Here is a 6992-nt window from a genome sequence, read left to right on the forward strand (position 1 = left end):
GGTCCCTGGTGTGGCCTGGTTGGGATTGGTTTGGACTGGGGGGCACTGGGAGGGTGCTGCCCCTGCTGCTGCTGGCCACTGGTTTGGACTGGTTTGGACTGGTTTGGACTGGGGGGCACTGGGGGGCACTGGGAGGGCGCTGCCGCTGCTGCTGGTGGCCACCGGTTTGTACTGGTTTGGACTGGTGGGCACTGGGAATGAACTGGGATGAACTGGGGAACACTGGGAGAGAACTGGGATGAACTGGGAGGCACTGGGAGGTCATTGGAGGTCACTGGGAGACACTGGGAGTGAACTGGGGTTAACTGGGAGGAACTGGGAGTGAACTGGGAGGCACTGGGAGGCGACTGGGCCATACTGGGACAGAGCTGGAGGTGAACTGGAATGGGCACTGGGAATGAACTGGGATGAACTGGGGAACACTGGGAGAGAACTGGGATGAACTGGGAGGCACTGGGAGGTCATTGGAGGTCACTGGGAGACACTGGGAGTGAACTGGGGTTAACTGGGAGGAACTGGGAGTGAACTGGGAGGCACTGGGAGGCGACTGGGCCATACTGGGACAGAGCTGGAGGTGAACTGGAAGGGACTGGGATGAACTGGGGGGCACTGGGAGCACTGGGAGGGAACTGGGAGGCCACTGGGCCATACTGGGACAGAGCCAGAGGTGAACTGGGGACACTGGGAGGGACTGGGAGGAACTGGGGTGAGTGGGAGGCAATCGACGGGGTGGAACTGGTTTGTACTGGGAGGGTGAACTGGGGGCACTGGGAGGGGAACTGGGGGCACTGGGAGGGACTGGGATGAACTGGTAGGGACTGGGAGGAAACTGGGAGCAACTGAGTGGAAACTGGGGACACTGGGAGGGACTGGGAGGCACTGGGAGGGGAACTGGGAGCAACTGGGAGGAAACTGGGATGAACTGGGAGCAACTGGGAGGGAGTGGGTGGGAAGTGAGAGGTCACTGGGAGGTCACTGGGAGGTCACTGGTCCAAACTGGTGTGAACTGGGATTCACTGGGATTCGCTTTGGAAACACTGGGCTGAACTGGTGTGAACTGGGCTGAACTGGGATGAACTGGGGAGGCTTTGTGAGGTCACTGGGAGATCACTGGGAGGTCACTGGTCCAAACTGGTGTGAACTGGTCCAAACTGGTTTGAACTGGTGTGAACTGGGGAGGCCACTGGGAAATCGCTGAGGCTGCACTGGTGTGAACTGGTGCAAACTGGTCTGTACTGGTCCAAACTGGTTTATACTGGTGCGCAGCAGCTGCAGGCAATGCAAAGAACTGGGGAGGCACTTCGAGGGCACTGGGATGAACTGGGATGAACTGCTGTGAACTGGGATGAACGGGGATTTAATGTGGGTTCACTTTGAGGGCACTGGGCTGAACTGGTGTGAACTGGGATGAACGGGGATTTAATGTGGGTTCACTTTGAGGGCACTGGGCTGAACTGGTGTGAACTGGGATGAACGGGGATTTAATGTGGGTTCACTTTGAGGGCACTGGGCTGAACTGGTGTGAACTGGGATGAACGGGGATTTAATGTGGGTTCACTTTGAGGGCACTGGGCTGAACTGGTGTGAACTGGGATGAACGGGGATTTAATGTGGGTTCACTTTGAGGGCACTGGGCTGAACTGGTGTGAACTGGGATGAACGGGGATTTAATGTGGGTTCACTTTGAGGGCACTGGGCTGAACTGGTGTGAACTGGGATGAACGGGGATTTAATGTGGGTTCACTTTGAGGGCACTGGGCTGAACTGGTGTGAACTGGGATGAACGGGGATTTAATGTGGGTTCACTTTGAGGGCACTGGGCTGAACTGGTGTGAACTGGGATGAACGGGGATTTAATGTGGGTTCACTTTGAGGGCACTGGGCTGAACTGGTGTGAACTGGTTTGAACTGGGGATGAACTGGGGAGGCTCTCTGGGGGTCACGAGTCTGTACTGGTCCAAACTGGTTTATACTGGTGTGCAGCGGCCGCAGGCGATGATGGAAACTGGGGAGGCTCTTTGGGCGCACTGGTGTGAACTGGGATGAACTGGTTTGAACTGGGATGAACTGGTTTGAACTGGGATGAACTGGTTTGAACTGGGATGAACTGGTTTGAACTGGGATGAACTGGTTTGAACTGGGATGAACTGGTTTGAACTGGGATGAACTGGTTTGAACTGGGATGAACTGGTTTGAACTGGGATGAACTGGTTTGAACTGGGATGAACTGGTTTGAACTGGGATGAACTGGTTTGAACTGGGATGAACTGGTTTGAACTGGGATGAACTGGTTTGAACTGGGATGAACTGGTTTGAACTGGGATGAACTGGTTTGAACTGGGATGAACTGGTTTGAACTGGGATGAACTGGTTTGAACTGGGATGAACTGGTTTGAACTGGGATGAACTGGTTTGAACTGGGATGAACTGGTTTGAACTGGGATGAACTGGTTTGAACTGGGATGAACTGGTTTGAACTGGGATGAACTGGTTTGAACTGGGATGAACTGGTTTGAACTGGGATGAACTGGTTTGAACTGGGATGAACTGGGATGGACTGGGATGGACTGGGGAGGCCACTGGGAAGTCACTGGGAGGTCACTGGTGCAAACTGGTCCAAACTGGTCCATACTGGTGCCAACTGGTTTGTACTGGTGTGCAGCGGCTGCGGGTGATGACGGGAACTGGGGAGGCACTTTGGGGGCACTGGTTTGAACTGGGATGAACTGGTTTGAACTGGGATGAACTGGGATTCAGTGTGGTTGCACTTTGAGGGCACTGGGATGAACTGGTTTGAACTGGGGATGAACTGGTCTGAACTGGTGTGAACTGGGATGAACTGGGATTCAGTGTGGGTTCACTTTGAGGGCACTGGGATGAACTGGTTTGAACTGGTATGAGAACTGGGGAGGCACTGGGCTGAACTGGTGTGAACTGGGACAAACTGGGGAGGCACTGGGCTGAACTGGTGTGAACTGGTTTGAACTGGGATTCAATGTGGGTTCCCTTTGAGGGCACTGGGATGAACTGGGATGAACTGGGATGAACTGGGGAGACCACTGGGAAGTCACTGGGAGGTCACGGGTGCAAACTGGTCCGTACTGGTGCCAACTGGTTTATACTGGTGCGCAGCGGCCGCGGGTGATGGCGAGAACTGGAGAGGCACTTTGGGGGAACTGGTGTGAACTGGGATGAACTGGTTTGAACTGGTTTGAACTGGTGTGAACTGGGATGAACAGGGGAGGCACTGGTTTGAACTGGTGTGAACTGGGATGAACTGGGATTCAGTGTTGGTTCACTTTGAGGGCACTGGGATGAACTGGTTTGAACTGGTTTGAACTGGGGATGAACTGGTCTGAACTGGTGTGAACTGGGATGAACTGGGATTCAGTGTGGGTTCACTTTGAGGGCACTGGGATGAACTGGTTTGAATTGGTTTGAACTGGTGTGAACTGGGATGAACTGGGATTCAGCGTGGGTTCCCTCTGAGGGCACTGGGATGAACTGGTTTGAACTGGTTTGAACTGGACCTGGGCACTCCTGGGGGGATAGAACCACACCTGGGCACAGCTGGGATACACCTGAGCACACCTGGGGGGGATAGAAACACATCTGGGATACACCTGGGCACACCTGGGATACACCTGGGCACACCTGGGATACACCTGGGCACACCTGGGGGTAATAGAAACACACCTGGGCACACCTGGGCACTCCTGGGGGGATAGAACCACACCTGGGCACAGCTGGGATACACCTGAGCACACCTGGGGGGGATAGAAACACATCTGGGATACACCTGGGCACACCTGGGATACACCTGGGCACACCTGGGATACACCTGGGCACACCTGGGGGTAATAGAAACACACCTGGGCACACCTGGGCACTCCTGGGGGGATAGAACCACACCTGGGCACAGCTGGGATACACCTGAGCACACCTGGGGGGGATAGAAACACATCTGGGATACACCTGGGCACACCTGGGATACACCTGGGCACACCTGGGATACACCTGGGCACACCTGGGGGTAATAGAAACACACCTGGGCACACCTGGGCACTCCTGGGGGGATAGAACCACACCTGGGCACAGCTGGGATACACCTGAGCACACCTGGGGGGGATAGAAACACATCTGGGATACACCTGGGCACACCTGGGATACACCTGGGCACACCTGGGATACACCTGGGCACACCTGGGGGTAATAGAAACACACCTGGGCACACCTGGGCACTCCTGGGGGGATAGAACCACACCTGGGCACAGCTGGGATACACCTGAGCACACCTGGGGGGGATAGAAACACATCTGGGATACACCTGGGCACACCTGGGATACACCTGGGCACACCTGGGATACACCTGGGCACACCTGGGGGTAATAGAAACACACCTGGGCACACCTGGGCACTCCTGGGGGGATAGAACCACACCTGGGCACAGCTGGGATACACCTGAGCACACCTGGGGGGGATAGAAACACATCTGGGATACACCTGGGCACACCTGGGATACACCTGGGCACACCTGGGATACACCTGGGCACACCTGGGGGTAATAGAAACACACCTGGGCACACCTGGGCACTCCTGGGGGGATAGAACCACACCTGGGCACAGCTGGGATACACCTGAGCACACCTGGGGGGGATAGAAACACATCTGGGATACACCTGGGCACACCTGGGATACACCTGGGCACACCTGGGATACACCTGGGCACACCTGGGGGTAATAGAAACACACCTGGGCACACCTGGGCACTCCTGGGGGGATAGAACCACACCTGGGCACAGCTGGGATACACCTGAGCACACCTGGGGGGGATAGAAACACATCTGGGATACACCTGGGCACACCTGGGATACACCTGGGCACACCTGGGATACACCTGGGCACACCTGGGGGTAATAGAAACACACCTGGGCACACCTGGGCACTCCTGGGGGGATAGAACCACACCTGGGCACAGCTGGGATACACCTGAGCACACCTGGGGGGGATAGAAACACATCTGGGATACACCTGGGCACACCTGGGATACACCTGGGCACACCTGGGATACACCTGGGCACACCTGGGGGTAATAGAAACACACCTGGGCACACCTGGGCACTCCTGGGGGGATAGAACCACACCTGGGCACAGCTGGGATACACCTGAGCACACCTGGGGGGGATAGAAACACATCTGGGATACACCTGGGCACACCTGGGATACACCTGGGCACACCTGGGATACACCTGGGCACACCTGGGGGTAATAGAAACACACCTGGGCACACCTGGGCACTCCTGGGGGGATAGAACCACACCTGGGCACAGCTGGGATACACCTGAGCACACCTGGGGGGGATAGAAACACATCTGGGATACACCTGGGCACACCTGGGATACACCTGGGCACACCTGGGATACACCTGGGCACACCTGGGGGTAATAGAAACACACCTGGGCACACCTGGGCACTCCTGGGGGGATAGAACCACACCTGGGCACAGCTGGGATACACCTGAGCACACCTGGGGGGGATAGAAACACATCTGGGATACACCTGGGCACACCTGGGATACACCTGGGCACACCTGGGATACACCTGGGCACACCTGGGGGTAATAGAAACACACCTGGGCACACCTGGGCACTCCTGGGGGGATAGAACCACACCTGGGCACAGCTGGGATACACCTGAGCACACCTGGGGGGGATAGAAACACATCTGGGATGAACAGAACCACACCTGGGATACACCTGGGCACACCTGGGGGTAATAGAAACACACCTGGGCACACCTGGGCACTCCTGGGGGGATAGAACCACACCTGGGCACAGCTGGGATACACCTGGGTACACCTGGGGGGAACAGAACCACACCTGGGATACACCTGGGTACACCTGGGGGGAACAGAACCACACCTGGGATACACCTGGGTACACCTGGGGGGAACAGAACCACACCTGGGATACACCTGGGTACACCTGGGGGGAACAGAACCACACCTGGGATACACCTGGGTACACCTGGGGGGAACAGAACCACACCTGGGATACACCTGGGTACACCTGGGGGGAACAGAACCACACCTGGGATACACCTGGGTACACCTGGGGGGAACAGAACCACACCTGGGATACACCTGGGTACACCTGGGGGGAACAGAACCACACCTGGGATACACCTGGGTACACCTGGGGGGAACAGAACCACACCTGGGATACACCTGGGCACACCTGGGCACTCCTGGGGGGATAGAACCACACCTGGGCACAGCTGGGATACACCTGAGCACACCTGGGGGGGATAGAAACACATCTGGGATACACCTGGGCACACCTGGGATACACCTGGGCACACCTGGGGGCAATAGAAACACACCTGGGCACACCTGGGCCCACCTGGGCACACCTGGGGGGATAGAACCACACCTGGGCACACCTGGGATACACCTGAGTACACCTGGGGGGGATAGAAACACATCTGGGATACACCTGGGCACACCTGGGATACACCTGGGCACACCTGGGCGCTGCCCACTGCCGGACCGACAGGTGAGGGCCCACCTGGGATACACTTGGGATACACCTGGGGGGAATAGAAACACACCTGGGCACACCTGGGAGGGATAGAAACACACCTGGGCACACCTGGGGCACACCTGGGCACACCTGGGAGGGATAGAAACACTAGAAACACACCTGGGATACACCTGGGAGGGATAGAACCACACCTGGGCACACCTGGGATACACCTGGCCCACATCCACCCACTTGGCAGTGCCCACCTGTGCCTCAGTTTCCCCACCAGGTGCCCTCCTGAGCCCTCCACTTTATAAAAACCCCCTGTACCTGCCCCAGGTGAGCTCACCTGTGCCCACCTCTACCTGTCCGGCCCCCTGCGGGCCCTGCTGGGCAGCGCCGAGCCTCACCTGTCCCTCACCTGTCCCTCACTTGTCCCTCACCTGTCCCTCACCTGTCCCTCAGCTGCCC

The 6992-nt window shown here is 57.3% G+C and overlaps 1 long non-coding RNA gene across 1 annotated transcript; it reads left to right on the top strand.

Moving 5' to 3' along the window:
- Positions 1 to 86: 86 nt before the first annotated feature.
- LOC108448860 lies at positions 87 to 2904 on the top strand. Its single transcript, XR_001864903.1, has 3 exons — positions 87 to 260; positions 451 to 490; positions 2576 to 2904. It is a non-coding gene; the product is annotated as an uncharacterized LOC108448860 (long non-coding RNA).
- The last annotated feature ends 4088 nt before the right edge of the window (positions 2905 to 6992 follow it).

The sequence above is a fragment of the Corvus brachyrhynchos genome, unplaced genomic scaffold, assembly GCF_000691975.1.
Source record: "Corvus brachyrhynchos isolate BGI_N302 unplaced genomic scaffold, ASM69197v1 scaffold729, whole genome shotgun sequence".
In the NCBI taxonomy this organism is placed as follows: Eukaryota; Metazoa; Chordata; class Aves; order Passeriformes; family Corvidae; genus Corvus; species Corvus brachyrhynchos.